Below are 22,905 nucleotides of genomic sequence, written 5' to 3' on the forward strand. Positions count from 1 at the left end.
TGTCACAGCCACTCCTGAGTCTGCTCCTTGCCATGTCACAGCAATGCCTCAGTCTGCTCCATGCCATGTCAAAGCCATACCACAGTCTGCTCCATGCCATATCACAGCCACGCCTCAGTCTACTCCATGCCAAGTCACAGCCATGCCTGAGACTGCTCCATGCCATATCACAGCCACGCCTCAGTCTACTCCATGCCAAGTCACAGCCATGCCTGAGACTGCTCCATGCCATGCCACAGCCACACCTCAGTCTACTCCATGCCAAGTCACAGCCACGCCTGGGACTGCTCCATGCCATGTCACAGCCAAGCTTCAGTCTACTCCATGCAACGTCTCAGGCTCACCTATGGTCAATGATATAATGCCCAAGCCTGCCATGGTCAACGAGCCAACGCCCACTTCTGCCATGGCCAATGAACCAGTGTTGCAAGCCTCGTCCATTCCAGAGCCATTGCTCTCTGAGCTATTTGAGTTGGAATTGGTTCCTGCCCTTGTGCCCACCCTGAGTTCTCCTGATCAGCCGGTTCCCCCCAAGCCACTGGCTTGATCATCGCCCTCTGAGAAATCCCAGACATGGAGAACTTTCGAACCTCCAACTCCGCCTAGACCCTCCGAGCTCTGGACTCCAGCTTGGCTTGTCGATCCCTCAACATCACCTCGGCTCTGCGTTCTCTCGTCTCCATCGCGGTCCTTCAGCCTGTCGGCTTTACCGGGGCCCCTCTTCCACCAGCTCCTCCTTGGCTTTCCGATCCTCAGCTACGCCTTGTCTCTCCGATACTTCATCTCCACAGGGGACCTCTATCCCTGTGGCTCTGCCTTGGTCCTCAGCCCCACCGGCTCCACCTCAGTCTTCTGATCTCCCAGCTCTGCCTTTCTCCTCTGGCACAGCCTTGGTCCTCCCTGCCTCTGGGTCAACCCTGGCACTTAGAGTCTTCAGCTACTCTCCGGGTTTCCAGTTCTCCATGGTTTCACACATTTAGCCTCTCATGGCTCCACCTTCCATGGCTCCGCCCCTCTTTTACTTGATAAATTAGTTCCATACCATGTTCGATCCTGTTTCCTTGTCATGTGATCGTGTCATGTGTTCCCATGTTCTTGTGTTGTCTTCATTGGTTCATTGTTTCATTGGTTTGTTAGCAGTCTAGTTATCTTATTATCACTTCTGTCTTGTCATTGGTTATCACTGTCTTGTGATCTCCCAAGTCCAAGTTTTTAGCCCTCATGTTTGCCATTGTCCATTATCGAGTATTTCGAATGCATTGTTGTTTGGTGTAACATTGTGTCCTTGTTCTTTCGTGTTAAGTCAAGTCTAGTTGTTTATATTTGTTTTGTTTTCACATTGGATTTATGTTTTTTTTTGTATAGCACTTTGTAAATAAACTGCACTTGGGATCATTGCACTTTATCATTGTCCTTGTCATTGCCAGCGACAGTATTTCACTCTTTTTCCTATTTGTTTACACACTTAATATTTCATTTAATAATACTTAAATAAATAGATTAAACATTAATTATAAATGTTGATTTAACTGCAGTGATTTGGTCAATGTAGGGGAGTGCAGAGAAGGGTTTGATCCGGAGGTGGGGTGTTTCGATCGTACTTGTTCATGCGGCTCGGTATCGCTTGTGTGTAGATTGCGTCTCTGTATTACTGTAGTAATATTGTAGTAACCATGTTTTTTTTTGCCAGAAACCACAGTTTAATGCAATTAACCATGGTGTTACTACAGGAATGTGTTGTTAATATAGTAACCATGGTATTTTGTGGTTACTGTAAATTTACAACAAAATACCATGGTGAAACTGGTTACTGCATTAAAACTAAGGTTATTTCTTTAAGATAAAGTTAGATTTAGGGGTAGGGGTTAATGTAGTGTGTCTTTGGGACTCTAAATAAACAATAAACTTAATGCAGTGATGCCCATATACTATATGTTAGTATTAAAATATGGGTGCAAATAGCAGAGGTGGGACAAAGTCATTGTTTTCCAAGTCACAAGTAAGTCTCAAGTCATTGCATTAAAGTCTCGATCAAGTCCCAAGTCAAGGCAGGCAAGTCCCAAGTCAAGTCCAAGTCAATTTACAAGTCCTCAACATTTAGCTTCAAGTCGACAAGTCATTAGTGCGCTTTGCGCAAATTAGTAACAGAGTATTAATTACTATAGTAAATGTATACTAATTTTATCTAGAAGTTTCTAATTTATAATCTAATTTTATCTTCTTTTTTTTTATCGATATCAACCTGTAAAGACCAAAGAGGGTAATAAAGATGATACATGGATCTTATCTTTGGACACACATTAAGGCAAACCAAACTTTTACTCTAAACATGCAGTGAAAGTATGGAGGACAAAACATGCAAAAATAATAAATAAATACATAAATAAATAAATGTAATAATAAGAAAATAAATAAAGGAATAAATGTCTTGATAAAACAAATATAATTAGTTTTTAATGAAAGTTATTCCTGAATTTATTTTTGTATGACTTTTTTTCCTTTATTTGTTATTTTCTCTTTTTATTTTTATTCTTTAAAACATTTTTTATTCTTTCATTTGTTTTAGTTTTTTTTATTATTTATTTATGCATTCATTTATATTTATATTTATTTATTCCCACATGTATTTATTTCTATATTTAAATATTCCCACATTTATTTATTTTTGTATTTATTCTTACATTTCTGTCTCTTGTATGATAATGATGTGGGCGGGTCCTGCTTACCATTGGCTTATTGTAAAAACATAAGAGCTTAAGTCAATCCAAGATTTATTGGTTATACAATCACAAAATAAATGGGGAGCTGTTTCTTCAACAAATCCACAAAATAAGCAAGTTTCATAAATGATATGATTTTTTTCTATGTATATAACTTCATATTTTGATGTCTGCAAATCCATAATATTGTTTTCTGTTGTTATGATTGTTCATTGTAAAAGAGACAACATGCTTCATTTCCCTGATCGTTTATGTATACATCTGCAATAAAAAAAAAAAAAAATCTATAGCTAGAGTTGCACGACATGCGAATGAAGTCGATAATCACGCATCAAATAACTATTTTTCATTTAGAGTAGAGGTGCTTATTGATGGTTTAGGAGAGCTGTGTCCGGTATGAATGTCTTTGCACATCCTGGATTGTTAAACTCTCTGCAAAACTTTTCCCTGCATATTCAAAATCTGTGTGAGTTAAAGTGTGCTAATGTGGGACGTCCATCTGCTTCCAATAAGTACTATTGAGCTCTCAACCAATGATGCACTGGAGCTCCGCAAGGACCGCCTCCCTCATTTCCATGTTGCACACTGTAAAGTAAAAATAAATACATGTATAAATACATATGGGAATATATAAAATATGGAAATAAATATATGTGGGAATAAATAAATATAAAAAATAAATTCACACAAATAAAAAAATATGCAAAATAAATGAATAAATAAATAAAAGCTAAAAAGAATAAAAATAAAGTTAAAAATTAATATAGAAAATAATAAAAGGAATAAAGTCATACAATAATAAATTCAGGAATAAATTTAATTAAAAACTAATTATATTTGTTTTATCAAGACATTTATTCCTTTGTTTATTTTTTTATTATTACATTTATTCATTTATTATTTATGCAGGTTTGCGCCTCCACATGAAAGGACGCTGAACGTGCTGAACTGGTGAATGAAATCTGAAATATTACCAGGCAGTGGCTAATTGCAGACATTTAAGTTGCATATATGAGTTATATACTGTAAAGGGCTGCGAACAGATTAAATGATCGGTTTTGTGATTTTTAAAGAACCATAACCAATATAATTAAATAAATATAGCTAAACGCATGACAGAGGACCAGCGCTCCCGCAAATGAATAAATGTGTTTACATGCACGTTCTAACCAGTTATGCTCAAAAAGCACCAACATGTGTGTGGTCATGCAGTTCCTTTATCGAGGTCATACAACAGCGTGATAAAACAATGGGTAGATTTAGTCCATTACACCAATTGCTATAACACGTTAAACGCTACTGACCGCAGTAAAACAATAGTTTGCGGTTCGATATGCAGACTTTGTTAGCCTGTAAATCTGCCATGTGCTGCCATAGACATGTATGTTACTGAACCATAGCTGACGTAAATTAGTTAACAACTTACCTGTCTGTGGATTTTCAGATGCCTCACAAAATTTTACGTACGAGGTGTCTGTAATTTTGGAACCACAGGTTCTACATGTTGCAATCCTTCTGTTGCCTTTAACGCTGTATTCAATATATCCCAATTATATCACCTTTGGAATCATTTTTTGCTGTGTCCTTGTCCTTAAATGCGCGCCGTGGTCTTCAAACTTGGTCCAGCTTTCGTGGAAGCTGATTGGTGATTGGCTGAATAAGGAGCGTTGACATGCAGATTTGTAAATCAAATTAATCGTTTATTTGGGAAATTAATTGTTGATTTACTGCACATTTTTAATTATACAACTCTTATCTTTGGTTTTAAAAAGTATAAGTATTTCCAAGTCAGACGGGTGAAGTCCAAGTCAAGTTGCAAGTCATTGCTGTCAAAGTCTAAGTCGAGTCGCAAGTCTTTTTTGATTCTGTCGAGTCGAGTCGCGAGTCATCAAATTAGTGACTCGAGTCCGAGTCAAGTCCAAGTCACGCGACTCAAGTCCACACCTCTGGCAAATAGTATCTGACATTATCTGCACATGGGTGCAATTAGTTTCTACCATGGTTGGGCGGATTACATTGGGAAAGTATTCTGAGCTGAATACTGAATACTCTCTCTTAAATGTATTCAGTAAAGTACTCTGAGTACATCAATTAAAAAGTAATGTATTCAGAATATAAAAATACTTTTAGAATTCATATTTATAAAGGCAAAGGCACAATTGGAGGAATTAAGTGTGATATGTCATTATTATCTAATCTGAAGTGCTACACCACCACTTAACTAATCTATGTGAATCTGAGTAGCCTGTTTCTTTAAATTAGATGTGGAGTTGTTTTTTTCTTTATGGAAGGAAGAAGACAAACAGAAGGCAGTTTGTGGTCAACTGCAATATTGTAATATTTTAACCAAATTTTGATCTTTTTCTTAACCCATTGTTTGATTGGACTGACAGAGAATAATACATTTGACACAATAAGAAATGCAAATAAACCATATTTATTTTTGAGATGATAACTGGATGTCATAAAGTGGTGAGGTCATGTGACAACAATGTATATAAATAATTTTCAACTAGGCTTGCTTGCATATTTCCATATTTAGGCCGATATATTTATTTTGTTTTCTAACTCTTTTATTACCAACACTTTTATTTTGGGTGCTTTTGATTATTTTACTCATCCTTTGTTTTGTTTTTGTTTAGTTATTATATTGTTAATAATTGTTTTATATTTTTTGTGAATCACTTCGTATGAGATGTTTTTTTTAATTGAGAAATAATATTAATATGCCTGAATGTAACAATATGTGTCACACAGAAATAGCCCTATACGTCTATAAGCCACACATTTTACAATATTTATTTACATATTTTGCCGTTTTCCTTCTTTCAGTCTTTGCAGTAGGCCTACTTTTTCTATATTAATTTTTTACCCATAGAAGCCTATTATTTTCATTAATAACTGCTATTTCTCAACAGTTCCGCAAGTTTCTGATGTGGGTGTGACTCACCAAATGCTTATCGTGAGCCGTCCGTCTTTACTCCATCTTTACACTGAAGCCGCATCTGTAGCTATATAAATGTATTTACATAGCAACAATCACGGTAAACAATGCGCGCAAATGTTATATTTGTGGAAATTACGTTGTTGACTGTATTGATACTGCTGCACAGTTAACAGCATGCTGATTGTTAAGATGTGCCGGTGCGGTTGCCAGATATTCAATCCGGAGGTCATTATGCATGAATAAGATGTTGCTTTTCCTTTCTTTAGTTCCTACCATCAGACCTTTTGGTGACCGCAACCCATTTTTAAAATGTCCCAAAAACACAACCTGCGATTGTTTTCAAATGAGCCCAATTTGGCATGAAACCCTGGCAACACTGCAGTCACACACTGCTATTGATCTGCGGAAGAGAAAGCGAGAAGATGCGCATCAGCGCATCAGCACGCATCAGCACGCATCAGCACTGTTCACTGGTCATTATGAGAGAAGTGTTGTAAAATTATTCTACCTAAATTGTATAAAGTAACTGTATTCTGAATACAGGTGCTTGAAAATACAAAGGGGGGCTGAATACAGTTCTTTCCATGATTGTGACAATTAAACAAACTACGTTTAATATTGCTATGTTACAATTTCAAAAAAGTTACCAGTGACCTGTCAATAACATTTTGCCATATATTATTTACTGGCCAAAGTGATTGTTTTACTCCCATTTGGAGCTTGATGAGTGGTCATTTTGATGGAGCTAAACCATTTCGCTTCTTCCATTAATAAACCATGAATAAACCATTATAATACGAATATGAAGTTTTACAAAATGATCAAAACAACATTAAATCAGCAAACCTAAATCAGAGCTCTGTTGTATTTTAGATTTCATAATGTGAAGTTTGGCAGTGCAAACAACACAAAACATCCAGTGCCAAATTGATTCTAAGCCATACCCAACATCACACACTCAGACATTGTGATTAAATTTCAATTTCTCTAAGCACCCTAAAATTTAGACCTAGTTTGGTCCTATTGTTCTCTAAACTAGTTCCAGGAAATGCACTCAGAGTAATTCCCTCTGTGTTTGAACACTATTTTGTTAATGAACCATACCCAAATACTTGACATTTAGAGAACTGTGCTTATTGTCAGACCACATATTTCCTACCCCCCATGCATTGCTTGGTTTGGAATTTATATCTGGAAGGTAAAGTGGACTCAAATCATGTTAAATGCCCTTTAGCAAGAAAGCCATGAAGTATTCATAGCTTCCTGCTGGACACTTGCAAACATCTAAGACCAATTAATTATGCTGACTCATCTCCTAACAGACATTTTTGCATCGGCTCCAGCATGTGAACCTTCCCTTGAGACATGACTGGAAAGGTGTTGCATCAACTACGGCTCTCCACCTGTGGTTAGAAAATATATATATCTTTTATTTTGTCAAGACTTTGACAACGTTTACTTTCACTTGGTGGTTTGAAACATTAAAGGCTGTTAAGAGAAAGCAGTTTATTAGGAGAACACAACTTCTATGTGTTTATGTTAACGCATAAGTGCTGTTTATCTGTTTTTGAAGAGTACGCATTTGAGTTTATGCTCAAGTGTGTTGGGGGAACACAAAGTTTGATGTAGAGGGAAATGTCTTGGTTACGTATGTAACCTCGGTTCCCTGAGATGAAGGGAACGAGTCATTGTATTTTAACGCATATGGGAGTGCCTTCATACCCGATCTCTACATCTGAAACCTCTCTATAATAACGCCAATATTTTAATATTGGCTATGGTGTTTGAGCCCTGCCTGTTTTGGTGTGAAACTGACCTATAAAAACAGGTGCACAGACACCATTTCCTCAGAATTTCTGACTGAGAACAAGTAGTGCATCGCTCATGCCTCAATAACTCTGAGTCTTGTAGTGCGGCTAGCATTCGCAATGTCTCGTTCCCTTCGTCTCAGGGAACCGAGGTTATGTACATAACCGAGACGTGCCCTTATGACTTATCCAATCACGCCGCACTACACGACATAACTTCCTCGAGAGGAAAGATGGCGGCGTAGTTATATATAACAAATTCAATAATTGTTCCTCATCTGAATTAAATTGAGGAGTGAAGAAGGCCTGAAGGTAAACCACCTATGCTTTGAAGGATGTGGTCAGAACCTTGGGTACATAGCCTTTTCCTGGTTTGACAGGGGCTCTTGAAAGACCGGGGCCAAACTCCAGACATGAATTGTCGACTGATAGTGCATGCAGGTCTCCTACCTGTTTTACTGAGGCCAGAGCCAGAAGTAGTGCGGTCTTAATGGAGAGCATGTGCAAATCAACAGAGTCCAAAGGGTCAAAGGGGGGCCCTGCGAGGGCTTTTAGGACTAAAGTTATGTCCCAAGTCGGGAATGTAACCGGCCCAGAGATATGCCATTACCGCCTCCTCCATGGTGGGTAGTTGGGTATAGCCGTTCTTTTCACCATGCTCCACATTTGTGAGAACGGCGTCACTGCGCGTTTGCGCTGAGAAGGCCTTCCTAAGTACTTAGGAAAAAACGGGGCAGATCTGCGGGACACGGTCACTTGACGGCGTCCGGACTGCAAGAACCACTCATCAAGACGAGACTGCCCAGGTTCCTCTGGGGGAGACAACTCGAGGTTGAGTTCTTCAACCGCCCTTGTAAGGACGCGTAGCATCTCGCTGTCAGTGGTGCGTACATGGTCCTCGCCCTCGTCAGGCGGTAACATCATCCATTGACTATTTGCCTGATGTGGCGAGAGACATGACATCGTCATCATCCCGGGCATAAGATCCACCATATATGCTCATTTCGCACATAGCGTACTGGGAAAACTGCACTTCGGGGAGATTGAGGGGCTCGTGGGGCGTGTGCCGGCACAAAATCCACCTGAAATTCATCCTGCTCGACCTCTCTTCCCCTGCTGTGCCTCCTCGTGTGAACCCTCGGGTATCACAGAAGAGGCGGGTGGGTGGGCGCAAGAGGCTGACTCGTTCCTCAGAACGAGGGCGATTCACGAGTGAAGGGACTTGAGACTCATATCCTCACAGTGAGGACAGTCTGTCTCCATGTGAGCTGACTGTGCATGGGTGCGGCCATGTGAACAATGAACACTTATGGAACAACATCTTAAAAAAGATGAGAACACGTATGAGACTCTTTTAGATATATATAAATGTATATATATATATATATATATATATATATAGTATATATATTCATATAATTTATATATCACACAAATTTAAATTTTTAAAAGGATACTCAACACCTGCCGACACGCTGCAGCGTATCAGGATGCTGCGGTCTGTTCACCAGCGAAGCGGCAAGCGGCAAGGCAAAAAGATGTTCGCCAGCACACTGCAGGGGAGTGGAGAGTCTTCTCGCTACCTTGAAGATTCCGTCCGCTGGCTTGTGTGTGTCGACGGCTAAAGGTAGAGGGCTTCGAGACAAGAGATGATCGCTGTCTTGAAGGAAATAATTCTGAGGAAATGGTGTCTGTGCACCTGTTTTTATAGCGGTCAGTTTCGCGCCAAAACAGGCCCCCTCAAACACCATACCCAATATTAAAATATTGCCGTTATTATAGAGAGGTTTCATATAAGTTGTGTATGAAGGCTCTCCCATATGCGTTAATATGCAATGTCAAGTGAACTGAGTCGTAAGGGAACCCCACTTTTGCAGCATATGTATATGTCGCTTTACAGAGTGTATGCAGCTTCCCTGACTTCATCAGCTTTCTCGCATTAACCGGCTTTCTGGAAAACGTGTAAATGAAAAATCTTATTATTAAATAATGTAATATTTGCGTAAGTTATTACTTCAACCATTAAGTAATTTCATTAACGACTGCTTATTGTTGTTGAGATAATTTGGTTCAAATGATGAATATGTGACAGTTATTAGGGTTTCGTGAAACAGTCGTTACTAGCTAGTTAATTTCTCCAACGATGCATGGCACTATGGTGGTTATGCAGTGAGTTATGCCGTTATACGGGAAATGCACCCCTGCCTGAGACAGCAACACTGGCTTGACCATTGGTACGAGTTAGGAGTGGGATTATCTATTTGTACAACCAATGGAAGACTGGTGTAATTTTCTAGAAATCTTTTTGAGAACAGTAATTGCAGTTTAGTTTGGTGACGATACAGGCACAGATATTACACATTTCAGCTTTAAGTAAACGTACAACTTCACACTTTTAGGAGCTTTCAAGTTAGCTTGTTTTATCGGTATAAGGATGTTACTTTTTTTGATAACCAATGATATCCCCATTCTTCCCTTTTTCATGTTTCCTCTGGACTACTCCTTTCTCCAAAAGGAGCCAATTACACAACCTCAATAGCTGCCCTGTGTTGTCAGTGTTGCAGGTACATGGCCTATCTAAACCTGCAATTAGCTCTCTGGCCTTTTACTGAAGACCTCTCTTGTTGGAGGAAAAGACATGCTGGCCTTAAAAAAAAAACAAGCCCAATAACTCCATTAACCTTCATCTCAAACCTTTGCAAGACTCAATATTATGCCCTTTTATGTCACCTTATTTGACAAAATGTAACCACTCACAGAGGTTTCTGGTATTTTTTTTTTTATAATAGTGAATGGAAACTTTTAAACTTTTAATGGAAAAGTTTTTGTAATTTCGGGCCTGTATATCAGGTCACCATGTATATCAGGTCACCATGTGTTCCTTTCAAAGATAATTTCAGAGAAGGTGATGTACTTTTATACTGGACTTTGGAATAAAACATCTTACAAAATAGTTTCTTAAAGCAGAAGTTTTGGAGAAGAACCATGTAGCACTGCTCTTCTGACTTTTGATGAACAATGTTTTACCTCATAAATTTCCCCCAGACCACCCAAACCAGCGTGTCTGCCATAGAACTGCGCAGAAATTGCTGCTGGAAAATATGGAGTAGTTGCTTCAAGGCAAAGACGAAAAGAGATTTTGGATTATGCATGAACAATATTCTGTGTTTAGATGGAAGCATTAGGTAATCAGAATCATGCACAGCTTTGCTCTGTACATTTTTTTCTTGTTTGATTATGTAGTTGTATTCTCTGGACCTGTCTAAAATGCTTGCATATACAGTATATACAGTATATATATATATATATATATATATATATATATATATATATATATATATATATATATATATATATATCCAGTGGGGTACAAAAAAGATACAAAAATATATTTTGGGGTTTTATTTTGATGGCTGTTTTTGTTTATTATTGTTGATGGTTCCATATTGTATTTAAAAAATAAATAAGGAAAATACAAAAAATGAAATACGGTAGAGGCTAATGTAAAAAGAAAACACAAATAGGGCTTTAGCCTACCCACAAGCCTCAACACATAATTAATACATGCTTCAATCACTCAAAGCATTATATGCATTTAACACATGCTTAAATCACTCACATTATTTACTTATTTTTAACCAGGCTTTTAGGACACTTATTACAGTTTAAAACACTAGAAATCTCATTACACGTTATCACATAAAATATTAATATAATCATTAAATAAGATATGATTAATACTAAATTGACATAACCAGTCCTCACATGTATGCAAAATTGTGTTCAAAATCCATACATGCAATCCATATGCATCCTTCAAAAATAATTCATAACAAACACTCAATTTTAACATACAACTCTTCTGAACACATATTTCATGCAATTCATAAGCATTTTTTGGTGAAATATTGTATTTACACAAATAATTATTTAAATGATGAACAAAATTGTAGCCTCTCTTGCTCTTCTTGTTTTGACTTATCTAACAAGACAGAGTGCCAGAAAGCTGGTGTCACAAACTCCGGTATCTTAAAAGGGCCACATCTGATTTATGATGAGTTAAATTACATGAAATTTCATCACTTGGCTACATATATGATTTCTGCTTCATTGTGGACCATTTGTATCTACAAACAAAGCTACAATGTCAATTCATGTAACCTACTGTTGCAGCCAAATGTATCATAAGATCATAAGATTAGATTTGAGATCAAAAAGTCTTTGTTTGCTTTTTGCAACAGATAACACCCCCAAACTAATCTAAACTGTATTTATTTATTTATTATAATTTGTATCATTGTATGTAAATGATGTGTTGGAATGACAGTAATGCAGGATACAATCATGGCCATTTGAAACTGCTTTTAACAGGTGGCCTCCCATCTGTCCAATGTGTTTTTTAATGCTCCCTAATGAGCTGTAGGTCACCTTAGCACACTGATTTCCTATACATTTAAAAAGAAAAACACACAATCAAACAAACAAACAAAAAAGCTTTCTCTCAGATAATAACTGGATTATTTGTTTGTCCAATCTGAACCTCAATATGGCTGTCATTTGGTTTTTTGTTTCTTAGCTGATACACTATGGTTTGGGTAATACCAGCAGGAATTCCAGCCAATGTAAAATGTCATGGTGTAGTCATTAGCCTTTACTTACTCTAGCTGCCTCCATCATGCAGGATGAGCTTTGAAAGCTGTGGCTTTTGTCCTTTGTCAAGCAAATTTGATGTTGAGTCATGAGAACGGATCACGCGGCGTATCAGCAAGGGGCGGTGAATATGAAATGTCAAAGTAAAAATGGATCCCAGAAGGTCTTTGACACAGAAAATGTGGTATTGTCAGAGCTCTCTAAAGCAATTTAGACACTTCATCATGATGAGGTTGTTTCTTTCGGTAACAAATCATCACTTACGCCAAAATGATTACATTTTACACATGCTTACTCAATATGAAAAGAAGTTAGAAGATATTATTAAAATAATTTATTTCAAACACATATGCAGAGCGCACTTCTACGATTATGCTTGGGAATCTGATTCAGACTTAAACTAATAATTTACCCCAAAATGCTCCAAACACATATGAATTTCTTTCTTTATTATTATGAGTCAGGTATTATATATTTAGCTATATTTATGCATATATACTGTATATCTCTAGGTGCAGATAAGTCTTATTGCATTTGATTAATTTCAACATTAGGCCTCTGGTTATATAGTTAATTTGTACTTTCGAAAGATTCTGAGTTTTCCTCGACTGCATTGACTAAATGTCATTGACTGGTCACAAATTACAAATTAACAACATTTTTGGATAATTTTGTGCCAGTGTTAGAAGTGAGACTCAACTCACACAATATATGCTACTTTATAACACTATTTAGAGACAGTAATATACAGTATAAATGTTTTATACATACTGCATACACTACACATGTAAAAACAAATGCACATTTTACCTCTTTACAATGCCACTACATCAAACACACAGTTAACCGTTTGTCACAATAGCAGTGGCACAGTTTTTGTGGGTAACCCTCAAACTGAAAGTGTACGCTTCTCTACAGTCTTTATTTTACACACATTACAAAAGAGATTCTGAGATGGAGATTGTGTCTGATCAAGATGAGCATTGATAGACTTGGCATATGCACAACTCTTCTTTATTAATTGAATACTCCACTAGGTGGTCTGCAGTGTATGATAAATCGTACTAATGGGAGTAAATTGTCTAGAATTAGTGTCTGTGCGTTTATCACTTGAGTCTCAAAATGTTTTGTGTAAGTAAAATAATGAAGAGTGGGGAGTGCTGCAACTGGGGCTAATAACATTTTTTTTATCATCAGAGTGTGTGTGTGTGTGTGTGTGTGTGTGTGTGTGTGTGTGTGTGTGTGTGTGTGTGTGTGTGTGTGTGTGTGTGTGTGTGTGTAAAAGATAGAGGGAGAATCCTGTGGTTTAATACACAAATATCCTGAAATCACTGAGACCATGCACTGTCAATTTAGCAATTATTGTACAATACTATGCCCATTCTTCCACATTTTATGTCTTTTTAAATATTTGTTTGAGTTAGATAAGGATCGGTTAACCCAAAGGCCAATATCATATAATTCTTAAGTTTTTGTTTTGTTTTTTCTTCTGTATTTAAATCTTTAGGAAAAGTTCAATGGAACAGCAGTAGAACACACTGTAAATATATATATATATAAAAAAAACATTCAATATAAGGTTAATGGCTATATCCAAGGTCAATTTTAGGGTGGTTGAAGTTAGGTTAGGTTGTCATCAAGAGGATAAAATGAATTTTGGAACACAGGATCATGCAATTTCTAATTAAAATAATACTAATTTCCCATTGTCTCTCCAGAGCTCAAACCTACTTCTCTCTCATATTTAATTTAAGTTGACTTTCATAGCACAGGTCTTCATGTGGACATTCAGACACTGTAATACATGTCTTCAATGAACAATGTGTTTTATTAAGAGCTGTGCTAATTAATGAACATCATACTGGCACACCGTACAGATGTGCCTTCAGGCCACATTGAAACTGTTATTCAAAACATCTTTAATTGAATATTCAGATAAAGTACATGATCCCCAGCCCTATTGGGAATTATGCTCTGTCTTATGCTAGTCTAGGATCCTTGTGTACACTAGTACTGATTCATGGTTCATTGACTCTGTAATATAAAGAAATATAGATTCAATTTAGTAAACTGGAACTAGATTGAGATGACTTACAAGAAGTGACACATTTTAACTGAATTCACCTGGTCTCTAATCTGATTGGACAAGTGGGGTTCCAAGATTGCTTATATAGTATCACTGCACAGACTGATCTGGCAGGACATCTGTATCAGGAGGTACATTGTTTTGAAACATTTGAGTAGTAATTACATTAATAGAGTCTCAACCCAATCCCTAAACCTAACCCCAATGTACTGAGTCCAAAACTGCCTTCTTTTACTTAATACTGGGTTAGTTGAAAATCAAAGAGATGTGACATGAAATAAATAATAAATAATGTGCTGTTTTCCTGCAAGTCGATCCTGCTTTGGCGCTTTTCCATTAGCGGAACAAAATTAGGCTATATTGTGTAAATGAAAAAAATTACCATATTGTGCCTAAAATAATTAGAACTTTTTGTTTATAAAACTATTGTATAAAAGCAAAATCACACTCACACTTTTGCTGTTTTACTGAATATTATGATGACTGTATATGGCCATATATCACACCCATGCTGATTTATAGTACAACAGCATACTTGCATGTTTGATATTGCTTAAATACATCTCTAAACATGCTTGCTTACAGCTGTTTTTTTCCTATTGAATAGATGGGCCCAGGCCTACTATGCAACCTGGCCATGTGCTTGTTTATATGCATTTCAAAGCAGATGGCATTATCCAACGGTTCCATCGCTGCACACCCTCAAGAGTTTGTGGCCTGCCCTGATGCTCAGATGATAATGTGTGTTAGAGATGGCCTTCACTATAGATGGCCTGTGCCAGTGTTGTGCTAATGTGATCTTTTCTCCTTTCCTTCCAGTGAGCACAAAAGAAGAACCGGAAAAGAAAAGGAAGAGACTGCTGTGGATTCTGAAGGTACTGCACTCTTTGTTGTCTAGAATCTTATCAGCGCTAGGAGAGTATTGTTTGTATGTCACAGTACAACACTGAAGATACACAGTGCAATTGTATTGTAGATATATTTCTTTCACGAACCAAGTTTTTTCAGGATTCTCAGATAAAGCTATCTTAGAGCTATAAATATGGTTCTGCCATATTTCACAATTGATAAATGTTGTGCATCTATCGTGAACCAGAATGTGAATTGTTGGTCCCATGGCATATCTCTCTCTCTCTCTCACTTCTCTACTCTGTAAAAAAAAAAAAAAGACATTATTCCTGGCTACAATCCACTGTGATTTCTCTGATTTTTACAGTAGTAGTTGTATATTTTTTTAGAATTGAATGGATATACTGAGAATCTGTTTACTGAGAAAACATGGATGCAGCGATTGATCGGACACAGCAGATCTCATCTTGTATTTGTGTTTGGACAGTTGTGACAGACCTTGTGTGGAGCGATAAAGACAGTTAGAGCAATTGTGCACGCTCTCAATCTCACATCAGTCACTCATCCCAGTGCTAATTTGTTAGAATCCCAGTTTAAATCAGATATATGCTGCATGTTTTTCACTATGTCACTAACAACTAGGGATGTGCATAGTTACCATTTTTAACATTCCGTTAACCCCAAGGTTTCACAAACGGTTAATCGTTTTTTTTGTCGGGAGACAGATGTGGGAATAAAGTTGTTTTATTGCAATGGAATGACGCACACAAAAGCATGTTTGAACAGCCCCTAACTCACCCTGTACTTGAAAAATGGACCAATATTTGTAGAGTGTGGGTCAGGTTGAAGGCCTCTATTGCACGTGTAGAATAACCGAATAGTGATTTTAGTATTCGAATAGTGGCATGTCGAACGGTTCATCGAATGTTGACTATGCGTGCATATCCCTACTGATAACAGCAATAACAGTGTAACCTTCAATAACATCACCGAGTTGGATCCAAGTCCACCTTAGTCAAGTCAGAGTCTTTAAACAATCAAGCCCGAGTCCAGTCTGTGGCGGTGCAGGAAAAGGTAAAGATGGAGACAAATGAGTGAGTGGAGAGGATCTAGGAAAAAGAGAGGTGCACGGATTACCCGAGGGTGTATGAGATCAGTTCCTGAGCTAGTGCGGGACGCACTCTGTGTTTGGCCAGTGTTAATGACAGAGTGAAGAGGTTCTGCACTGCACTTCCTTATGCTGGTTGCAGAGTGTTGTTGTCTTCTAATGCTGAAGGGTGTTGTCTAGTAACCAGTTCAGGTATTTGACTTGTGTCGGCTTCTCTGGAACCTCAAGCCCTCTGGAATAGTTCTCCCTGCCATCCATGGTCAGTGGTTCACACACACGCACACACACACACACACACACACACACAAACACATATATATTCACATACATTCCCGCCTCGCTCAGCGTGAGTGTAGCAACTAGAGTTTTTTTTTCTTTTAAATTCAGTAACTTTTTTGTGCAGATCTAATTAATTCTTCTTTATTTCTTACCTCCCTGTTATATAATATATATATATATACATTTTATATTTGAAGCTTATTTTAACCTTCACAGCTAAGAAAAACAATTTGTATGCTTTCAAAAATTTGCAAAAAAAACCCTCTGTTGCATGTCATATTCACACGTTATGATTAGTATCCTGCTGAACAAAGTTCAAATTGGTTTCAGAATGAAATTATATGCTTTAGGTGTATAAAGACAAAACTGTCCTTCAAAACAATTCTTACTTTGTTCTGTCTTACTGTGTTCAATGTTTACTGTGTTGATTTTTCTCCTCCACTCAAACAAAGACTAAAGAAAGTGAAATCTGCATTATTTACAACCAGAGTTATTATTTCAAATTGTAATTATTGTTTTTTGTTCTACTTAATTTTTAATTTGTCCTTTGAATTTAGTTTATTTAAAAAAAATAAAATTGTGGGTGAATTACATGTAATACAATTAATTAAATGCATTTAATGTGTTTAATACATTTAATAAATGTTTATATTAAAACATTTAATAATGCCCAGAAAATTTAACATAAAATAAAAATAGAAAAGATCAGATACCATTAGAAATGTATTTTTATTCTACTAAACATCACTTTTCAGTCCTCCTGCTGTGTCCAGGTGTAGCTTACATCCCTAAAGTTAAGATACATTTTTGAATGACAAACTCTCATTGAGCTGATGTGTTGTTCTTTTCACAGTATATTTAGGATGGATAATAGGTGAATAGAGACTTCTCCCCTCACTTGTGTTCTTCAATGTATTTTCTGACTTTTTGCCATTGAAATGCAAGTGCCAGCTTTACAGAGGTTGAACTACAAATATGGACTGAGTTGTTCAATTTCCATGGTCTATTTCATACGTCATATTAGTTTAAATATCCCTGATCCCTAGCATATTTGATTTTGCCTCGATATAGTCAACGTGTTCAGTTAGAAATGGCTTTGTGTAGTAACTTGAGTCTGATAAAACATTTGTTCTATTTAATAATTTTCAGAGTTGGGGAACGTACTTTTAAAAGTTTACTTACACTATCGATGTTTCTGGTGAGAGTGGCAAGGCATGTGCGGAGATCCCTTTCACGCACACACATACAGCATGCGTGTGTGCATATGGCAAGTGAGAGAGAAAGAGAGAGAGAGAGAGAGAGAGAGAGAGAGAGAGAGATAGTACTTTGAAAGAGTGCGTGCCACTCTCAGCCAGAATAATCACAAGTAAGGACTTATACGTGTGAAAACTGATGCGCACTAACTGTAGAGAGCACATCATTATGAAGACAAAGCCAAATCCCAAATATTTAGAAGCAAATTTTAAATCCCGGCCAGACGAAAAAGAGGATGTATGGTCACCCTACGTTACATTATTTATTTGCTTGTTTGTTTGCCATTGCATCGCAAATGCCAGGCTCAAGTCCAAGTAAAGTCAGAGTAAATATGCATCCGAGTTCTTGACAAGTCCATTAAAATTGGTCTTGTGACTTGGACTCGAGTCCAAAGCGATGCACGCAACAGGCGACAACACAAGACAAGATAATGTGCAAGAGTTTGGCCACAAATAAACCAGACAGCTCAGACTGAAGTGACCGTACCACATCACAACGTGAAGACAGATCGTGGCCCGGGCACGCAGCACAAGGCAAGAGAGACAGACACAAACGACTGACGTAAGTGCATGCCGCCAAGATGACATAAGTGCAATGCACTCCCGCCAATAAAAGACAAGCCATGGAGAATGAGTGTCCGGACCCTGACATCAAAACCAAAACCGAACCAGACAGGGAAGTCAGAATCCAGACACCATGCTCCAGACATGAAACACAAGACCGACCGAAGAGTGCACGGCAGGGACACCACAACCGAAGCTGTGCGCTCACACAAATACAAAAAAAACCACAAGACAGACACAGAGAAATTATGTCACGACCATGTAAAACAAAAAGCCAGACTGACAGAGTGACAGGTTTAGTAGGAAATGGACATAAATGACAATTCTCTCTACAGAAAAGTGAAGTAAACATATGAGGATCGAGCAGTATATCTCAAATTGTGCACACCTTTGGACTAAAAGTCTTCTACTTTTTAAATAACCATGTTTCCCCTTCTGTCGCTCTCTCCACGTTGTGTCGGAGAGCGACACTAGGGGTCTCTCTTGAGCGCCGATATTCACCTCTGACCTATTGAAAAGGGCCAATGAGAGTTGGCAGTCAGTATTTGCATACCCCGCCCCCGCATACGGGTATTTAAGCGGGGCAAATACGGAAGTTTAGTCAGAAAATTTCTTCGGAGCCCATGGTCTGTCTGTAGTTTGCTGCGAGTTACACACCACTCAAACGTTCCTGTTTCCTCTGACGATCTGCATGCTGTTGGATCTTGACGGCGCACAACAGCGGCTTTCTCCTTAAAGGCATTGCACGACGTGCATTGTTGCCCCTGAGCGCTTCGACAGCGCAGACACACACACACACATTGTGTATTTAAAAGAGCAATTTCTATTAAAAGAGTAATTTCTCTAAAAGAGCAAAACACAGCGGCATTGAACGTTCTTTTCAGGACGCGTCTTTTTCAAGATGCCCTTCCGCCCCTGTGTTGTTCCTGGATGCGGTAGAGTGCTCTCCGCTTCAGACGGCCACAGGCACTGTCTCGTGTGTTTGGGCCGCGATCACACCGAGGCGGCGTTTGTGGATGGCTCATGTTCTCACTGCGAGAACATGACCATGACCACGCTATGGTCGCGGCTTGCTTTCAACAGAGAGCAAGCCACCCCAGCTGCACCCCGCATTGCTCCTTCTTCCCACGGGATTGAGGACGATGCGGTTGGCGCTGAGGGCGATTTGGGGCGGCAGCGGTGCAGTTTCGCCGGGTAGCCCCCGCGAACCTCCCATTCCCCGACACGCTCGCTGGTCCCCGTCTACGCTCGCGGCGATAGCGGCTCGCCTCACGGCCCGGCTGTCTATCCTCCCGAGCCCGAAGCAGATGAGCTCGCCGCTGCATCGGAGAGTGTGATGTCTGATGCCGAGGACTCCCCTGGACTGCCGCCTTCGGGCCAGCAGGCCCAGGCTGAGGCCGACGCTCAGATGTCTGACATGCTTTCCCGGGCCACCGTGAGCGTGGGGTTGGATTGGAACCCTCCATCCTCCCCACAGCCTTCACGGTTGGATGACTGGTTCCTGGGGGCAGCACGCCATTCGCGGCCTTGCATCCCCCCGGTCCCGTTTTTCCCGGAGGTGCATGACGAGCTGACGTCTACGTGGAGAGCCCCGCTCTCCGCTCGTCTAGGTGCCACCCGCTCCACTCTCACCACCCTCGACGGCGGAGAGCGCCACGGATACGGGGCGATTCCCCAGGTCGATAGGGCAGTTGCGTACCATCTATGCCCCGGTAGCCCTACCTCCTGGCGTGGCCGCCCCGTACTCGCATCCAAGCCCTGTAGGACAACATCCTCACTCAACGTGAAGGCCTACAGTGCGGCTGGACGCGCTGCCTCCGCCCTGCATGCGATGGCCCTCCTGCAAGTCCACCAGGCCAAACCACTCAGAAGCATGCACGGGGGTGGACCTGATCCTGATGTGCTGCAGGAACTGCGCTCAGCGACCGACCTCACCCTGAGAGCGACGAAGGCCACAGCGCAGGCACTCGGACAGGCGATGGCCACCCTAGTGGTCCAGGAACGCCATCTCTGGCTCAATCTGGTTGAGATGCGTGAGGCTGACAAGAACCGCTTCCTGGACGCACCTGTCTCCCAGATTGGCCTTTTCAGCGACACAGTCGAGGACTTCACCCAACAGTTCTCCGCGGTGAAGCAGACGGAGGCCATCTCTCACATCATGCCCCGCCGCACACCTGCCGCTACGGGCCCTGCCCTGTCTGCTCGCCGAGGGCGTCCCCCTGAGGTGAAGAAACCAGCTCCTGCTCCGCCCCAACCTGGGCCCAGCTCTCAGCCCCAGCGTCGAGCACCCCGCAGGCGGCGTACGCCCCCTGTCTCACGAACCCCCTCTAGGACCCGGAAGGCTCCCAAGCGTTCCTGAGACAGTCGACCCAGAGCCGAAGACGTTAGCTGCGGAGGTGGTAAGACCGCTCCGTCCCCCGGTGGAGGGCCGGGTGGAGAATCCTTTGTTTTTTCATTTGCCACACCCCCTGACGGGGGCTGTGGTACCCACATTCTCAATAAAAGAGCTATTTCCTTTGCCTCTGGGTCACCTGGCCCGCAAATGCCGTTCTCACAGCAATGTGCTTTCAGATTACGACAGTCCCGGTACACCGTACGCGGCGATCCCGCCTTCCGCCTGCCCATGACTGTCCCCCGGCCGGCCGGTTCAGACGAGTCCAGAGGACGCCAACATCAGACCTCTTCCTCAGTCACGAACCTGCCCCCTGCCGGGCGCGCGGAGCAAGGTAAGTGCTTTGAGTCTATTCTCAGCACCTCAGCCTCAGGCCGCAACGAAGCCGCCCGACGCTGCATTACCTGTTCCGCCCCGCTGCGAGGCCCCGCCGGGTACGTCCAAAATACTCGTCCCTTTGGTGCCCCTAGCGCAGAGCTGGGAAGCATGGCTTTCGCTTCCCAACGCATCACGCTGGCTGCACCGGACCATTAGACTCGGTTACGCAATTCAGTTTGCCCGGCTCCCGCCTCCCTTCAGGGGCGTCTGCTTTTCCGCAGTACACGGCGAGCATGCCAGTTCCCTGCGCACGGAAATCGCGACCCTCTTAGCCAAGGGCGCGGTAGAGCCCGTCCCTCCAACCGAAATGAGGAAGGGTTTCTACAGCCCTTACTTCATTGAACCCAAGAAAGGCGGCGGCTTACGACCAATCCTGGACCTGCGAGTTTTCAATCGGGCCTTGTTAAAACTCCCGTTCAAAATGCTCACGCAGAGAAATATTCTGGCTGGTGTTCAGCATCTAGATTGGTTCGCAGCGGTAGACCTGAAGGACGCGTACTTCCACGTCTCAATTCTGCCATGACACCGACCCGTCTGACGGTTCGCGTTCGACGGCCAGGCGTTTCAGTACAAAGTCCTCCCCTTCGGCCTGTCTCTGTCCCCTCGCGTCTTCACGAAGGTCGCAGAGGCGGCCCTTGCCCCGCTACGAGTAGCCGGCATCCGCATTCTCAACTACCTCGACGACTGGCTCATCCTAGCACACTCTCGAGAGTTACTATGCGCACACAGAGACCAGGTGCTCTGGCACCTCAGCCGCTTGGGGCTTCAGGTCAACTGGGAAAAGAGCAAGCTCACTCCGGTTCAGAGCATCTCTTTTCTCGGGTTGGAGTTAGACTCAGTCTCAATGACAGCACGTCTCACGAGCGAGCGTGCTCAGTCGGTGCTGGACTGCCTCGCTTCCTTCAAGCCAGGCACAGTGGTCCCTCTAAAACTTGTCCAGAGGCTCCTGGGGCATATGGCGTCCTCCGCGGCGGTCGTGCCGCTGGGATTGATGCATATGAGACCACTCCAGCACTGGCTCCAGACTCGAGTCCCGAGACAAGCATGGCACCACGGCACGCATCGGGTAAGGATCACCCCCGCCTGCCTCAAAACACTCCGACCCTGGACAGACCTCTGCTTTTTTCGGGCAGGAGTGCCCCTGCAGCAGGTGTCCCGACGCGTTCTGGTCACAACCGACGCCTCCCGGTCCGGGTGGGGTGCCGTGTACAGCGGGCATGCAGCAGCGGGCCGTTGGAAAAGGGCCCCGCTGCGTTGGCACATCAATTGCCTGGAGTCGCTGACCGTCCTTCTTTCTCTCAGGAAGTTCCTCCCGTTAGTTCGGGACAAACATGTCCTCGTGAGATCGGACAGCGTACATTATGTATAGTGTACATAAATCGCCAAGGCGGCGTACGCTCCCGCCACATGTCACAACTCGCCCACCGTCTCCTCCTATGGAGCCAGCAGCGACTCAAGTCGCTGCGTGCCACTCACATCCCGGCAAGCTCAACGTCGTAGCGGACACGTTATCACGACAATGCCTGCCCGGCGGGGAGTGGAGGCTTTACCCCCAGTCGGTCCAGCTGATTTGGGAACGGTTTGGCAAGGCCCAGGTAGACCTGTTTGCCTCCCAGGAAACCTCCCACTGCCCGCTCTGGTACGCCCTAACAGAGGCTCCCCTCGGGACAGACGCGCTGGCACACAGCTGGCCCTCCGGGCTGCGCAAGTACGAATTTCCCCCAGTGAGCCTTCTTTCACCGGTGCTGTGCAAGGTCAGTGAGGACGAGGAGCAAGTCATATTAGTGGCGCCCTACTGGCCCACTCGGACTTGGTTCTCGGAACTCAGGCTTCTCGCGACAGCTCCTCCCTGGCGAATTCCCCTGAGAAAG

The 22,905-nt window shown here is 41.6% G+C and overlaps 1 protein-coding gene across 2 annotated transcripts in view; it reads left to right on the forward strand.

Moving 5' to 3' along the window:
* The window catches only part of LOC127639027 (synaptotagmin-1-like), a 287,031-nt gene that overhangs the window by 87,174 nt on the left and 176,952 nt on the right, over window positions 1-22,905 (forward strand). For both annotated transcript variants that reach the window (XM_052120840.1, XM_052120842.1), the window contains exon 2: window positions 15,031-15,086. The gene's annotated coding sequence lies outside the window, so the exon portion shown is untranslated. The remainder of the gene's footprint in view (window positions 1-15,030; window positions 15,087-22,905) is intronic.

This window comes from Xyrauchen texanus, chromosome 47, assembly GCF_025860055.1.
Source record: "Xyrauchen texanus isolate HMW12.3.18 chromosome 47, RBS_HiC_50CHRs, whole genome shotgun sequence".
NCBI classification, from domain to species: domain Eukaryota; kingdom Metazoa; phylum Chordata; class Actinopteri; order Cypriniformes; family Catostomidae; genus Xyrauchen; species Xyrauchen texanus.